The sequence below is a fragment of the Ambystoma mexicanum genome, chromosome 5q, assembly GCF_040938575.1.
Source record: "Ambystoma mexicanum isolate Mex_15411 chromosome 5q, UKY_AmexF1_1, whole genome shotgun sequence".
NCBI classification, from domain to species: Eukaryota; Metazoa; Chordata; class Amphibia; order Caudata; family Ambystomatidae; genus Ambystoma; species Ambystoma mexicanum.
The window spans coordinates 508,931,105-508,946,269 of NC_090933.1; the positions used below are offsets into that span (position 1 = coordinate 508,931,105).

The window sequence follows — 15,165 nt, forward strand, 5'->3', positions numbered from 1 at the left end:
CATGGGGGGACCTATACAAAGATGGGGTCTTTAGAGAATTTGAGTCCCTGGGGGAGAGAGAAGGGCTTCCCAACAGCCAGTGTTTATGATTCCAAAGGGTCAGGAAAACAGCAAAGGGGAAATGGAAAGAATGGCCAGAAGAACCAGAAGCAGACCCTATGCTAACGCTACTCCGCAACCTCAGGGATGGGTGGAGGCCGGTGTCCAGACTCTACAACCAACTAGTGGACAGACCCAACCCTAAAAGTGCAGCTCTGAAACAGTGGTGAGAAACCGACCTGGGTAGCAGCATAACAGAAAAGGAATGGGAAAAGATTCTGATGTACCCTAGGGAGGTCTCGAGGAATGCTAGATTCAGGTTGATCCAGTTGAATGTGCTGTACAGTACCTATATGACACCGAACAGAATCACCAAGTTCAGCAGTAGTGCACACCCGCTACGCCCATGGTGCCGGTCAGATGGAGCGGGGATGGCACACATGTTGTGGGGGTGCCCGAGGGTACAATGTTTTTTGAATAAAATAGAACAGGCCTGCAGGCAGGCGGGGGTAGTAAAATATGCATGGACACCAGAAGAATGCCTCCTGGGGGCCTATCCGAGAATCAGCAAGCATATACACATAGTCAAACTCATGGACACGGCATTCATATTGGCTAAAAGAGCCATTGCAATGGCATGGAAGTCAGTGAGCGGACCACAATATATCAGATGGCACAGGGAGCTGGAGCACTGGAACAATGGTCTGGGGTTAAGAGGTGTCCAGAGCAGGGGGTGAAGCGATCCCAGCATACGAGGCCTGGAAATCACTGATCTGGGACATGTTTCACCCATCGGATGATAAACCCCCGTGAACAAGCAGGTCCCTGACCAGGGTTATATAAAACCCGCTGGGTGCTGAGTCACCACAACGAAGAGGACTGGATTAACACCCACTTGCCCCTCAGCAAGAATTCTAAGACCCTACAAACTAGCGCACCATTACGGATCATTTGGATAACCTACGATGTGAACCAAGATGTGAAGACTGGTTGTTGTTGTCAAGTTGTTTGTTTATGTTGATGCTCCGTAATATATATGCACAAAATAATACTAGTGAATTGTGTTGCACAATGTACTACTAACCATAAATGCCAATAAAACATTTTAAAATAAATTCCTAGAAGTGAAGGAAGAAAAGATTTTAGAGCGAAAAATATGGTTCTTTGATCCAGGACATTTATGTGGCCCTTCTTTTCCTGAGAGGACCAAAGACCATTAGCTGTTATTTGACAATGGGCTCCTCCACCGTACTCTGAAGAGTCTGTTGTTATGACTATTGGGTGAGGAGGAGGTTGAAAAGCAAACCCTATTAACAGGTCGTCTGGGGAGTTCCACCCGAGTAGAGAGTCTGACACTTGTTTTGGAATTTGGATTTTCATTTGCTGGGAATCCGAGAGCTGGTTCCAGTTGAAAGCAAGATGCCACTGGATGGTTCTTATATGGAGCCTTGCAAAGGGAACTAGGTTTGTGCAAGAGGCCATTAGGGCCAAGAGCCTTTGAAACTATCAAGCTGTTAAGGTCTGGTGGGTAGTGAGCTGTATGATGGTTTTTTAATGGCTTCCACCAGGGGTGGAAAGGCTTTGTGTAGAGTAGTATCTATAACTGCTCCTAGCAATTTGTGAAAACGCTGGGAACAGAATTTAGCCCAAAGGGAAGACATGTGAACTGATAATGAGACCTTCCTATTATGAATCTCAGAAACTGACAGTGTTTGTAGATTGGGATGTGAAAATAAGCATCCTGTAGATCTACAGATGCCATCCTATCATTTGGATGAAGAGAAGCCAGAATCCGAAGAATGGATACCATGTGGAAGGTATCGAGAGACAGAAATTGGTTGAGGTCTGAAAGGTCCAGAATTGGAGGGATCCCGCCTGATTTCTTTGGGATCAGGAAAAAACGAGAGTAAAATCCCTGAACTATTTCCTCTTGAGGAACCAACTCTAATGCTCCAAGAACAGGGAGTTTATTGGATCTCTTCCAGGAGCTCCGCAGATGATTTTTGGAGCTTTGGAGGACAGGAAGGTGGAATAGCCGGAAGGGCAAGGCGGTTACCATGCTGAATAATATTCAGAACCCACTCCCTTTTGAGTAATGGTTTTCCAAAAAGGGAGGAAGTTGGAAATCCTTCCTGCTTGATGATGGTTGGAGCGGAAGGTACGTACATGCCCGGAGGGAAGTCAAATAGACTTAATTTACTCTTGAGCAGAATCCGAAGAAGAGGGAGGGCCCGATTTGGTTTTGGGTCTATATCGTCTCTTTTTAGAAGAGTAGTAAGATTTAGCAGAAGTAGCAGAACCACTGTATCCTTGTGTACATTGTTTGAATGCTTTAAAATGTTGGTGATATGGTTGTTTCACCAAAAATTGAGCTAAGGGTTTTAGCTGTTGTGACACTGGCCTTACATTTCTGTAGGACCTCATCTGTAGATGGATCAAACAATGTTTTGCCATCAAACAGAAGCTTGTTCACTTTCTCCTGGATATCTTGGTAAAGGGAAGAGGCTGACAAATATGCATGCCTACGCTTGAAGACTGCACTAGTGACTACCCTTGCAGTTGTGTCAGTGAGATCTTTGATGACTTGAAGCTGTTGAATAGCAGCTTCTCTGTCCTCTGAAATCCAGAATGAAAATATGTCTGCATCTTCCTGAGGGAGCATGTCAATGAAGTGTTCAAGATTTTCCCAATAAAGGATATTAAATCCCGCCAAAACTGTAGCAGTGTTAACCAGCGCAAGTTGTAAGGTAGATGTTGTATACGACTTCTTACCTTGGGTCTCCCATGCTTTTGCGTTTATGTCTAGCGCTGGAGATGTAGAAGGGCCATTACCCTTTGTGCCAGGGCAGCAGACACTACTGCTGATTGAGTTGGAAGGTTGCCCATGAGTATGACAGGTTCGTCCTTAGGCACCTTGTATTTGTTATGTAGGGCCTTGGAGATGTGAGGATGGGAATGAGGCTTTCCCAAACAAGCTAGAATTTGTTCTAGAATTGACAATTCCATGGGAAATGTAACTTTTGACTGCTGAAATGGCAGTTTCCAAAAAACACCAGACGTTTCAGGCTTATCCTTTGGAAGGATTTCTAGTACCTGCATGGCTTTAGTCACAATGTCATGGAATTCCTTAGATGGTGACTGAGTGGTGACCTCCTCTGAATCTGAGTCAGAGTCCTTTGAGATGTTTTGTTTTTTGGGTGTAGGAGCAGAGTCCTCATTGTCCACTGGTACTGTGATAGGCTCGGGAATAGGGTCAATGAGTACCGATCCCCGAGGTAACACAGGTGTCATTTTGTCCTTTATGCATTGAGCCAAAACTTCTAGGAAGGGCTCATGGTTAAGATTGTAGATGTTCAACACCATTGGTCTAGGCACCTGAATGTTGGTTAGAAACAGCTGGGGTCCAGGTTGGGTTGGCAGACCCGAATTGTCCTGAATGAATGAATGAGGAGAACATTGAGGCAAAATGTGAGGAGTCTGAACTCTCACAGGAGTGCTGTACAATTGTTCGGGTGGAACCGTAACAACGTTTTGAAGCATCAAAGTCTTCCAAGTCCGAAATTTGAGTACAATTATCCTTCTGACTCTCTGGTACCGAGCCCCAGGCAGAAGCCACAGGAGATTTCTTCCGTTTGTGCTTTTTTGGAGGATTCAGTACTGAACAAGATCTTGAATGAGAGTGCTTAGGATTTATGAGATTTCCTCAGTACCGAGGAGCCGGAAAGCTCAACTGCGGTAGTAGAGGGTAAAATGTTTTACAGAAGATTTGTATGCAGAAGGCGCCTTGGCTTTGTCTGGTACAGGGGAATCAGAGTGGACCGAATCAACGCCAGAGGTGCAAGCCTCTTTGCATGTACCCTTACCTGTTCAGTATACCGAGGCAATAGAGCGATTTCCCAGTACTGTTGTTATTTTGTCCAGAGTAAATAACTCTTTCGGTACCAGGTGCGTCTTCTGAGACCGTTTCCCACCTGGAGGAACTAACACTTTCCCACCTGGAGGTACTAGTGCTTTCCCACCCAGAGGTACTTTCAGGTGAATAGGCCGGGGGTTTCATCCTGAACGGTCCCATGAAGGCTCCGAAACTGAGGAGGCAGTCTTCTCTTGGGTACCGATGGCCAGTGCCGAAACTAGTTCCTCATCGTGAAAGTACGGTCCCCCTTTTACCTATGTCAGCCTTCCTCCGGTTCCGAACAAAGTCTTCGATCATCTTCAGTACCGGTTCCAGCTCAGACATGGAGAGAAGACAAGTCTACAGAGACCTCGGGTGAATTCCACAGCAAAACATGCAGGTACTCACTGGGTGATGTATATCCAGAGAGCGGATGCAGGCATGGTGGGGACCGGCCACAGAAAAATTGTTACTGCAACGGATGCACTGCTTGAAACCTGTCGCATACGGCATGCGTAGAGGGAGGCACTATGAATCGAAAAAATAAAAATAAAGAACCTATTACTATAGCAAAAACGGGATGCACAGAAAAAAGAACACCCCACAAAGGGGAGTAGCAGCGCAGCAAAAAAATTCCAACTTGCCCATTTGGCAGAAAAACAGGAACTGGGTATGGAATGCTAGTGGCATGAGGGTAAGGTGTGGGACAGGAGCGCGGAGGGACGCACGCATGACGTAGGCCATTCCAAAACACTCAAAGTGACAGCTATCTTTTACAGCTAGCTTTTCCAGCCCCACTGCGGATGCAGGCGTTCCCAACCAGTTAGGAAGGAGGGAGAGCCAGGATGACAGAGAAATACTTGGTTTTCAAAGCTGTATTTTGAATGTTTATTGGAGTTCATTATTAACAGAAAAATGTGCTGAATAAATATGGTGAGACCACAGGGCATGAATAAGACATATAATAGATGCTGTCTTTTTGCCCTTCTCAGAATAAGTGGTCAGGGTTTAATGGGAATCTGTTCCTCTGAAGCATTATTTAACAAAAAAAACTAGACATATGCCTTCTGACCCAGCTTGCCTCAAAGTGTGAAGCCCCATGAAAATTCAATTTTCAGAATGCAATGTGTTTAATGTTATACATTTTTAAAACCAGAGCTTAGTCTCTGTATACCCACAGCTGTGTCTGTTCATCTCTGATAGACCAGTTGCTGATTAATGGCGGGTTTCTTTTACCAACAGGCTGACCTCTAGGCCTGCTTGTTATGTATTTTTAGTTTTAACCATGCTTAGGGTATACTGTCTGAGCATAATTCCCAGCCATGTAATCATTAACATGGGGACCCAGTGAAAAGTATTTGATATATTAAGGCAATAAGTAGGATTCCCGATTAAATGCAGGGGGTTTGGATTTCGGGGCTCCATGTCAAACATTATCTTATTATGGTACTTGCGGGTACATCGTGTAAACCAAGTAACTGATTATTCCCAACTTTCTGGGAAGTGGTCCAAGTGTCTAGCTTATAGTAAATAAAACTGAAATAGCAATAATTGAAAGAACTACAGCACTTCCTGTGAAGCCTGTAGTTGCCGTGCAATATGACAGCAGCTTTTAAAACTAGGTGAAAGGTTTCTTGAGTTTGCATTAGCGTTGGCTCTCAACATAAACAAGCTTTTTACAGACACTGATGCTGGGTTTGTGAGCTAAACAGCTGGTTGGGCCGATAGTCTAAACAGCTTTTTGCTTCTGTTAGATACTATGCTAATAAGGGTAAGAACAGAGTTGACAAACAAAGACAGGAGGCAGACGGAAGTCTGGAAGGGCCATCCAGAGGGAGAAGCACTGGGGGCCATTATCCTCTATGACAAGTGGGGCAAGCCCCTCTGTTTTTCTTGCCTACCCTTTGAAACCACTCAATAGAATGTTTGGCTTTTTTGAGGGATTGGAGTCCCCAAAGGACTCTGGCTATTGGCCTTTGAGCAGAACTATTATTTCTGACTGAGCTGCATGGGGAATACCTTTACATGTCCACCCAAGGCAAAACAGCTCACCACTTATGAACAGATCTTATTCTTAATAGACTGATGCTGGCACCATGGTTGCTCCCAATTGACATTGATTATTTTTGAAGCATTATTTCCTATTTTCCTGGTTTTTGATAAATAGACCACGCTGATTTGATAGGTGGTTTTGGATATTTTTGGGCATTTTTCTGGGATTGTGCAGGCGACTCCAAGCATCCATTCTTCTCCAGCCCTCATCGCCCTACCTTCTGCAGATAGTGAGAATGAGAGGTTATACCCATCATTCATATCACATTGAAAAAGGTATTAAGGTATTGAAAGGGCATGTGCGTCCATGAAAATTACCTAGCAAGATTTGATGAGGTTGCCTAGATAGACCTTGTGAGACAGGTCGTTATTTTAAGGTGGTTATAACATCTCGGAGAAGCTTAATTAGTTTTGGTCTTGAGTAGACAGAGACAATGACAATGATTGCTGCTTATTCATTAATTACTTTTGCATTTTAAGTGTATTGTGACCATAATGGTAGCAATGTTTATTTCTTATTTCTCATAATTAAAAGATTTACATTATACATGAGAGTGTCGGGAGCATTCATTGAGTGTTCATTACTGAGAGTTTTGTCAGAAGTATTTGAACATGAACATTTATATGTGGGGCATCTATTTGAAGTGTTGTGTATTTATATGTTATAAATGGTGCATGTTTTTAATACACATATAAAGGGTTATTGGAAGGTATGAGCAGTGGGTTATATAAATAAAATATAATATGATATTTGTAAGCATCTCATGTGCTGATGAATGAGAGCAGTCGCCCACTGCAGGGGGTCAATGCTTACTCTCTTTGCTAATGCACAGCGACAGGTATATGATATGATAGGTTATTTATAACGCGCTTAATACCAAATGGTTTCTAAGCGCGGACACAGGGATCGAAACTGTGGTTTTCCCTACATCTATTCCTACCACAACACATGCCTGGGGGGGGTCTTGGACACCTTCATCGGGGTGGCGGGAAGGCTCTGGAGGTAGGGGTGATAAGAATCACGTTATCCTGCCTTTAGACCTGAGACCTTTGTATTTTAAAGTGACATGCATGCATTAAATAATTCTAATGGTGTAACCTTCACTTAACAAGAATACTATAAGACTTTATCAACAAATGTAATTCAACCTGCATAAGATATACTGTGCATAGTACATACACTTAGTTTCTCGCAGAATATTAAAATACACTGTATAGGTCACTTATATAAAAACTATTTGCTCAGAGGGATACAGCTCCACCTCACTGATGAGGCCCAACAAGGCTGAAACATGTGTATGGGGGATTGATATGCAAATGGATATTTCCCATCTGTGAAAGGTACAGTGAGCAAAAAGCGTGTGCTGCCAACTCTCATCTCAGAACAGGTTATCATGCCATGTTCTTTCTGGAGAAGAGCGCCTGCTACCTTTTTTGAAATATTTGCATCAGACATCCTGCTGGGAAAATAAATACTTGTTAGATGTAACATTAATGGGATAATAATCCATGCAAAATGCACCTAGTTTAGTGAAATGCATTGAATTTATATTTAATAAACTTAACAGCTTTGCCATTAAGTGTCCCAATGAGTACACTGGTTGATGGGTGAGATTCCTAGTAGGTGTGGATGTTCTTGATTGGTGCATTCCAAATGGTTGCACCTCCTCCGCAGGTGTTTGCCCCTTAGTTTCACTTAATGTGTTGGGATTGTTTTTCGATAACTGAATTCAGCCCACGCCAGTGACCCCATGGTCCAAGGTCTCAAAAGCATTTCCGTCATTTTGGAATCAGGCAGAAGTGTCATGGTGGCTGATGTGAGAAACCAAAAGGTTTCTCACCCGCTAGTCCACGGGGGTCTGTCATCCAGGTGGCCAGGACACAGCTAACGCTTTGGATCCAGTTCCTGGGGGTGGATCAGTGTGCAAGGATCACCTGGGTGAGGGGTTTTCGGGGAGTGGGACACCTTATGGCGATCCTACCTGGTAGGATATTTAGGAACTCTACCCCCCCTTTCCCATCACAAACACTTTCACATGGACAGCCGCTCTAGAAGAAAACAGACTTGCACCCGATCATTGTATCTGGCATGTCTCGTTAATATGGTCAGGCAAGGTCAGACAATTACTGTTAATCACTCACACCAGACTTCCATCAAACTTACCCACACGGATAAAAGGCGGAGCACGAGAGCACACTCTCAGTGAGGCAAAGCACACAAAGGAACAGTGTTTTCCCGATGGAAGAAACAAAGGAAGAAAGACGGCAAACCAAGAAGGGTGTGCAAGGAGGGAGATAACTTTGACGTTTCCTGGCGGGAAACCGTTGCATTCCAGAAGCTTTCAGATTAAAAAGAAAAAGGCCAGGAAACCAAACTGAAGAATCCTGTATTGTGTGTCGGAGTTACCCAGGGCCCCTCGGCCCAGCTGACCAAGTCGGGAAGAAACAGCAGCCACTGTGGTAGCATCCTTAGCTCCAAGATCAAAGTAGCGCCAGAGAGATCAACACAGTCGGTGAGTTGGGGAGAACAATGCAAGACCAGTCTATTTTGAAGTCAAGGTTGCAACCAGCAACATTGTATAAAGAGCGGAAGAACGAAGATTGGTAACACGTGTGATGAAAGATGTGAGGAAAGCTTAATTGCAGATGGATGTTTGATCATTTACGGAGAAAGATTCAATACCAGTGACAGAGTGGTCCGGCACCACGTGGGTGCTCAATCAAAGGTCTCTTTAAGGTATCCTGCCAAGAAGTGTCAGAAACGAAAGAAGAAGATTGATAAGAACATTGTGTGAAGTGAATCGAAGAGGTCCTGTGACGGTTTAAGCAAAACCCACTGTACATTTGAAAGTCTTAAGTTCTTGATATCAAGAGGAAAACGTAGAAAGTGAGATTACATGGTCTGAGCCGGAACGAGGGAGACAAAATGTGAATATTGTGCTAAAGGGATTCGAGCCTAAACAAGGGTGACCCATGGTCCGAGCCCGAATGAGGGATACCAATTGTAAACATTGTGGTAAAAAAGGGTCCAAGCCTGAAGGAGGGAGACCCATGATGAGGACTGGAAGCAAGAACTTAAAAATCCTGACAAGAAAAGAACTTTGGTGTTTGTTGTTACGAAAGCCCCTCTGCAGTAAGAGAATGTATTTGGAAAAGAAGCTTTGGCAGAAAGCCCTGATACCTATGTTTTGAACTGTATCCTCGTGGCAGAGAAGCTGAAAACGTGGGTAAGGGAAGTCAACTGCTCAACTATCTTGACATATTATTTCTTGAACACTTTTCTTTTTGCATAGACTATTGTCCCACACCATTTTGTAGTTAGACGTAAGGATTAACAATAGGTTTATTAGCATAGGCCCTTTTATTTTGACAGAGACTTGACTGGGACTGCATTATTATTTGATGGTCATAGCTTGCTCCCATCCTTAAAATTAGGTTTAGGGAGGCATTCAACCAACCCATTGAAGTTCAATAAACACCTTTGAACTGTGATCACGTGTGTTTGCCTTCACTGTTTGGTACCATGCCTTCCTTACACTTAGCACTACAGATAATCTGCTGGAAATGCTATGGGTACGTGTGCTCACTTGTGAGCAGTGTGCATGAGCAATGTTCATATGTTTCCTCTTCCCATTTCTCTCTGTTGCCCTTAAATGCCCAACCCGTGTCTGCGATCCACATGAAGTCTTGTGCACTCATCGTAGAGTCCAGCCCTGCGCATGGATCTGCAGTGATGCAGGGTTCTGCCTGCTGTTTCTTCCTGTACAATGAACAAACACCTTAGAAAATGTTACAGTGGCTCATTTCCCTGGCCCTCCCCACCCATGTATCATTTAAAAAATGTGGAGATAACACTGGGCACTCTTCCCAATTATTAATGCGATATATTTGTCTCCGGGTGATTTGATGGGTTTTTCTTGAGATGTGCAAACACTGAACACTAAATGGGCATCCCAAGGGAGGACTGGATAGCTGTGGAGGGTTCTCCAAAAACCATCTTCAGGGCTTGCACCATCTTTGTTGGTATTGTCAACATTATAACTAATGTGAATCAAATCTTAACTACAAAGGTAACGTAGTGTGTCTATTTAAATAATGTTACGTTTCTCTTATTAGTGAGCAATAGTTAGAAACAGTACAAAGATTGTTGGTAATATATAATACCATATTTTCAATCTTGCTCATGCACAACCATAAATATTATGATTTTTTCGGCATTACACTTTAAAGGCAGGTACATCAGAGAACGTTATGATTTCCAAAATGTTTCTGTATTTGCTGGAACATCCAGTGTATATTTGGCCTCAGGCATCATTATTTGTGTTTTCCTTGATATTAGATATCTATGAGAGACATAATTCAGATCAGTGTGTCTGCCTTGGGACGTTGGACGAATTGAGGACATTCATCATTTTTCCCCAAGGGGGAGCTCCACCCTTTGAGGGGAGGGAGGTGAGTCTGCTACGCAATACCCTCCCTAGAGGTAGAGGCAAGTGGGACCTCACCAGGAGAAACTCCCAATAGGGGACAAGGACTCCCATTCCCTTGGGGAACTCTCTCAAGCCAGACGCACAATGGCATACAAGGGATGTTTTAAAACACATGAGAATATGAACTGTCAAGACTAGGATGAAGAAACTCCTATGGGATATTGTTATCTTGTGTGAAAAGGTGGTTTCCCTTTAAACACAGATGCTCACTTTACTGGGACGAGTATATTAAATAGCATGCATCCAAAGAGGGAGGAGAGAAAAGCAGGAGAAGAGCGAGAGGATCGTAGACAAAGGCTGTGGAAGGCCCCAAGCTCTGCAACACCGAGATGAGAATGAAAAGCAGAGAACCTGCAAATTTCAAACTCGCTTTAAGTTGCTTCTCGGGACGTCAAAGTTAAGGCAATACCGAGAACCGAGAAGCCGACATGGCAGAAGCCCAAGCGGAGGTGGTGGCGAGACCATGGAAACAAATCGGTGGAGGACCGTCAGTCCATAGAAAGTTTCCGAGATCGTCAACAGAGGATCACAGTGTGTCCATGAGTGCAGACGGGCACAGGAACACTGTGAGAACGAGGGAGAAACTCAAGATGCGAACACCGAGGAGAAGAGGATGGCCGCAATACAGAGAGAGAAAGAGAGGGGCAGAGAGAGAGACCCTGAGAACAAAGCCCTCCAACAAGGTTCCCTCTCAAGAAAGAAGGTACACGAGAGAATGGGAGGTGTGGGACACTCCACAGAATCAGTATATTACGCAGCTAACTGGTCCCAGTAGAAGATATGAAACCGAGTTTGCTTTGAAAGCAAATGTATACAAAGATTGTAAATCAAGAGAGAATCATTATAAGACACAGTTAACTCATCATAGTAGAAGATATACACTTGTTAACTTGGAAAACCAATAGATATGGAGGTGGCAAATCAAGAGAAAGGGTTGATGAGAAGCGGGATAATAGTACAGAGAACCAGTGGGACAAAATACCCTGGGAAAGGGGAAAAACAAAGTGCTATCCTGCATAAGAGGAGTTTAGTATTAAGGAGAAAGAACGACAAGACTACAAGCCTACAGAGAGACCAGATACAAACCCCAGTGATCCAGGAAAAATGGAACTGTCACAGCATAAAAATAAAAGCCCAGGAAAATGATATTCCCTCCGGAGAAGGGAATATTTAGCTCTACTACCAAAACCATAAACTGGCTAAGAGAGAGCCAAAAGGGATTCAAGGTGAAGAGAGAAAGTGCATGCTCGCACTTGGGGAGTTAAAGGCATTAATACAAGAAATCATGTGAGAGTATTTGCGAGCTGTATATTAAAGAATGGTACTAGCAGTACCGTCAGAAGGGAGTCATTCTACTAACCGAAATTATTTTTCTCTTAGTGGTAGGGTCAGTTAGCTTTGGACAGCAGACTTGTTTCTTTGGACATTTACGGCTGACAAAAAAGCACCTTAGTTAGTATTATAGGCAGGGACCATGCATAGTTATAGGGAAAGTTAGGCCATCTACCTTTACTTTAATATACAAGAGTATATCATGTCCTCTGAGAGTCTGTGTACTCCTTCTGACTCGCCACATTTGGCTATGATGAAAAATACAAAACAATGGGACACGTACAGGCATTCCAGGTTTGTAGAACAAAAACGCATCAGACATTTAAAGGGATGGTCTAGTAAAATTTTTTATTTAAAAAATAGATAGGCCACATAAAAAAAAATACTAGCATCCTCCGTTTTAAAACTTCCTATGTAAAGTTTTGAGCTATTCAAGCTCAAAATTCGAAAAAGCAAGCACAGGGGCGCAGCCATTTTGTGAAATGGAGGCCCTCCTGTGCTGGCTTTTGCTTTTGCGGCACTACTGAAGGAAAAGCCAGCCAGCTGTAGTAAACAAAGTCTACCGCTGGGTGGCTTTCCCTTCATTAGTGCCGGGACTCGGAGGACGCGGACCGGAGACCAGAGCAGGAAAGCTGCAGCTGAATCTCGGTAAGTGCTATTTATTTTTTTTACAAAAAATAAGCACTAGCAGCTGGAGGAGCCCGGAAAACCTAGAAATAAAACCGCAGCTTTAAAAACGTATTTATGTTTGCGGTCGCTTTTGAAGCGACCGCAAACATAAATACAACGTTATTGTGTTGGAAAACGCTGCGGTTTTTCGTTCCAAGTTTCTCAGGCTTTTACTAGATCATCCCTTTAATGAATTTTGCATTCATGAAAATTCTATATATTATTTTATATATAGAGCTTGAATCATATCCAGATATGTCTGCCCATCACCTATTTGTCTTGTTGCAGCTTAAAGTAAAGTGCATGTATATCTGTTAAACCTTTATTCACCCTAATTGCTGTCATTCTTAAAGGTAATGTTTCTGTTTACGTTCTAGAATTACCCTGGTGAGTACTTTTTTGCTGTGAACCCCAACTGATTTTCTGTTATTATACTGTGTATGCATATTTATAGCTTATTAAATAGTAAATGTTGTAGAATCTATGTACGTTTACATTGAATAGTGGTACTGCTCTACTCTTTTGTTGTGTTTGTAATAGCTAATACTTTTCCGAATGTGCACTTTACATCACTTGAAATTAAACATTTCCCAGCATTAAATGTATTATGTTCTTCTCTGTATTGCAAATGCGGTTTTCCTGATGTCCTATACATTTGGGAGACCGACTATGTTCTATCTGGGGAGATCAAATACTGTATATTCTTAGTCTGGTCTCTGTTCTCACTCCCTTGAGAGCTCTGGATATTAAGGAGTCTGTTCTGATTTAATATTAAAATCATGAAAAAATTGCTACCAAATGTGCTATGCAAAGGCTACTTGAGTGACAACCCAGACCTGTTCACTTTAAAAATCTGCAACACAACATTTGGAAAATAAAATACAATATTGTCATTGGGCCTCATTACGAGGTTGGAGGTAGCCATGGCTGCCTCCAAACTTGTTCCGACTGCGCCCTGGTGAATGGAGCAATTACCGGTCCATTCCAAGGTTGGCGGGACCGGTAATTCCCCATTCACCAGGGTCCTTCCCCATTCCCATTTCAGCCCCCGTAGGGCTCAATGGGAATGGGGAAGGCTCTAATAACGTTACCGCAAATTGTGGTACCGTTATTAGCTCCAGAGTCCCTTTGCGGGTCCCGTCCTTAAAGCCTGGAAAAACCAGGCGTTAAGGGAGGACCCGCAAAGGAAACTCTTAGTACGGCGGTAAGGGATTACCGGCACCAGTGCCCTTACCGGTGCTGGTAATCCCTTACCATCCACCTCGTAATGAGGCCCATTCTCTACCTAATTCATATTTGTTCATATATTACCCAGTCTTAACAAATACCACAAACAAGATTGTATTTGCTCTATGTGGAATAACACTGCCCTGCCTTCAATTAAATATTTGTTTTGATTAAGTGTTTGATTCTCCTTCATTTTTTTGTATAATTCTGTGGGAAGTTCATGGCCTTCGGTGACGTTCTTATTATGTAATACTCTGTCTTGTCATGTGATCCACCCCCACCCAGCATCACCCAAAAAGCTGACCCTGACCCAGTAGACACAAAAGAAGATAGGAAAGTCACCTTGTGGGAAAGTCACCAGTGCTGAAGAACAAACTTAACCAAAAAGTGGGAGCAGCATCAATGAGATTTGGGAACTGCTCTGTAGTGTAGCCAGGATTTCCTGCTTGTGGTGGGCCTGCACATCACAGATGCAGGTCCATGGTAGAAGTCCCACAACTAAATGAGATTTTTTTATTTTATTGGGAGTTTGGGGGGCTTGTTGTGTATGCTCCCACAGACAATGGGAAAGTTTGAACTACTTGTGTGCCACCTACCCGCCGGGCCCAACTGGCGCATTTAACCACAGCTGAGGGCTGACCGCAGATACTTCAGGTGTGGGAGTACAGTGTTAGGGCAAAAGCATGCTGGGGAATGCAGCACTGATGGGATCGGAATGATTTTTCCTTCCCATTGGTGTGAGGGCACACCCCCCGACTCCGCAAATGCACAGTTTGGAAAGCATTACCGGTCTCCCAGGCAAACCAATCACCTGCCGATCCCCATATTTAAACAACTGTTGCGCAGAGCTCCTGTTTACCTGGAATCCCCTCTGCTATTAGTCAGCTTTCCCTACTGTAAGCCTTCTTGCCTCCTCTTGTTACCTGCACTTTCTGCATGCTCCTTGCCTGCTTTCATTGGTAAGGCTTCTTTTCTTGGTCTCACCTTCTTTGCCTAGGCTTCCCTTCCACCTTGGGGGTTTTAGCTGCCTTTCACATTCCTTCTTGTGACTTGGGGCCTGTCTGCCTTACCCCATTCTTGCTACCTGTACTTACCGGCTCTCAGGATCTTGTGGCTTCTTCTGCTGAGACCTTCCGTGGACCTTCAGTGTTCAGCATTGGGAGATATCCCAACATCTATTAACAGAGTCCCCTGCCAGTGTAACCCACTGGCTCTGCACCACAATGATCAGGGGAGAAGCTGAGCCGTGATGCAGGGAGTCACTGTGGGGAGATTCTGAATACCATTTTTTTGTGGCTCCCATGGGTGGTTTCTCAGCAGTAGTTACCTCATCAGGAAGCATTCACCGCCAGCCTGGAACATCAGTGACATCTGAGGCAGGGAACCTCAGGTACGGAAAGGGGGCGAGACTCAATTCTTGATAAGATTCAGGGCTATTGAATGCTTTTAACTAGTTAAAAGACA

General features: G+C 43.7%; 1 protein-coding gene across 2 annotated transcripts in view; it reads right to left on the reverse strand.

The window, feature by feature from the left end:
* Positions 1 to 15,165, reverse strand: part of CCDC178 (coiled-coil domain containing 178) — a 3,486,252-nt gene that overhangs the window by 477,045 nt on the left and 2,994,042 nt on the right. The gene's annotated exons all lie outside the window — the stretch shown is intronic.